Source organism: Petromyzon marinus, unplaced genomic scaffold, assembly GCF_048934315.1.
Source record: "Petromyzon marinus isolate PM22_M1 ecotype Great Lakes invasive population unplaced genomic scaffold, UKy_Petmar_22M1.pri1.0 PM_G_Scaffold_18, whole genome shotgun sequence".
In the NCBI taxonomy this organism is placed as follows: Eukaryota; Metazoa; Chordata; class Hyperoartia; order Petromyzontiformes; family Petromyzontidae; genus Petromyzon; species Petromyzon marinus.
The window spans coordinates 3300001-3302500 of NW_027422739.1; positions in this window are offsets into that span (position 1 = coordinate 3300001).

Sequence of the window (2500 nt, forward strand, 5' to 3'; positions counted from 1 at the left end):
CTGTTAGGGTGGCACAGAAATCCCTCGGAATGGGAAAACGGGTCATTTTCGTGTCGCCACATTGCATGCGAACCGCATGAAACTTCCAGAGGCATTTGCAGCAGAAATGCATGTGCAGTCAAAAAATTGAATATTTTTCACGGATAGACCCCGTGAAACGCTAGAAATTGGCGGGGATGTGTCTCTTGTGGCTCACGGGGCTGTTAGGGTGGCACAGAAATCCCTCGGAATGGGAAAAAACGGGTCATTTTCGTGTCGCCACATTGCATGCGAACCGCATGAAACTTCCAGAGGCATTTGCAGCAGGAATGCATGTGCACTCAAAAAATGTGATATTTTTCACGGAGAGACCCCGTGAAACGCTAGAAGTGGGCGGGGATGTCTCTCTTGTGGCTCACGGGGCTGTTAGGGTGGCACAGAAATCCCTCGGAATGGGAAAACGGGTCATTTTCGTGTCGCCACATTGCATACGAACCGCATGAAACTTCCAGAGGCATTTGCAGCAGGAATGCATGTGCACTCAAAAAAGTGAATATTTCTCACGGATAGACCCCGTGATACGCTAGAAATTGGCGGGGATGTCTCTCTTGTGGCTCACGGGGCTGTTAGGGTGGCACAGAAATCCCTCGGAATGGGAAAACGGGTCATTTTCGTGTCGCCACATTGCATGCGAACCGCATGCAACTTCCAGAGGCATTTGCAGCAGAAATGCATGTGCAGTAAAAAAAAAATTGATATTTTTCACGGATAGACCCCGTGAAACGCTAGAAATTGGCGGGGATGTGTCTCTTGTGGCTCACGGGGCTGTTCGGGTCGCACAGAAATCCCTGGGAATGGGAAAACGGGTCATTTTCGTGTTGCCACATTGCGTACGAACCGCATGAAACTTCCAGAGGCATTTGCAGCAGGAATGCATGTGCACTCAAAAACTTCTATATGTTTCACGGATAGACCCCGTGAAACGCTAGAAATTGGCGGGGATGTGTCTCTTGTGGCTCACGGGGCTGTTAGGGTGGCACAGAACTCCCTCGGAATGGGAAAAGGGGTCATTTTCGTGTTGCCACATTGCATAGGAACGCCATGAAACTTCCAGAGGCATTTGCAGCAGAAAGGCACGTGCACTCAAAAATTTTAATATTTTTCACGCATAGACCCCGTCAAACGCTAGAAGTTGGCGGGGATGTCTCTCTTGTGGCTCACGGGGCTGTTAGGGTCGCACAGAAATGCCTCGGAATGGGAAAACGGGTCATTTTTGTGTGGCCACATTGCATAGGAACGGCATGAAACTTCCAGAGGCATTTGCAGCAGGAATGCATGTGCACTCAAAAACGTCTATATTTTTCACGGATAGACCCCGTGAAACGCTATAAATTGGCGGGGATGTCTCTCTTGTGGCTCACGGGCGCTGTTAGTTAGGGTCGCACAGAAATCCCTCGGAATGGGAAAAGGGGTCATTTTCGTGTTGCCACATTGCGTACGAACGGCATGAAACTTCCAGAGGCATCTGCAGCAGAAATGCATGTGCACTCAAAAACGTCTATATTTTTCACGGATAGACCCCGTGAAACGCTAGAAATTGGCGGGGATGTGTCTCTTGTGGCTCACGGGGCTGTTAGGGTCGCACAGAAATCCCTCGGAATGGGAAAACGGGTCATTTTCGTGTTGCCACAATTGGCATACGAACGGCATGAAACTTCCAGAGGCATTTGCAGCAGAAATGCATGTGCACTCAAAAACGTGAATATTTTTTCACGGATAGACCCCGTCAAACGCTCGAATTTGGCGGGGATGTTTCTCTTGTGGGTCACGGGGCTGTTCGGCTCGCACAGAACTCCCTTGGTCCACCTGATTCGTGCATACAGGCAGCAACTAAAACTCTGTAAACCTGCTGTGAGGACATCTAAACAGTGGACCAGTGAGGCTGTGGAAGATTTGCGGGCGTGCTTAGACTGTACTGACTGGGATATGTTCACGACTGCTACCAATAGTCTGGATGAACTCACAGAGGCTGTGTACATCAGCTTCTGTGAGGACTGCTGTATCCCAACACGTACCAGGGTGAACTTTAACAACAACAAGCCCTGGTTCTCAGCAAAGCTCAAAAGGTTGAGGTTGGAGAAGGAGGAAGCGTTTAGGAGTGGGGATAGAGACAGATTCAAGGAGTCGAAGAACAGGTTTAGCAAAGCGGTGAGAGAGGCTAAACGACTGTACTCAGAGACACTAAAACACCAGTTCTCTACTAACGACGCTGCTTCTGTCTGCCAAAGGGCTCAGGCACATCACCAACTACAAACCCAGAGCGCCCCACACCACTAACGACTCCCGCCTAGCCAACGACCTGAACGAGTTCTACCGTAGATTTGAAAGACAATTGGACTGTCCTGAACCACCCCTTCCCACCCAAGAGGCCCCATCCCCCACCCATACTACAGAAACGACTCTCTCCTTTCAGGAGGGAGAAGTTAATGGGCTTTTCAAGAGGCAGAATCCACGCAAAGCA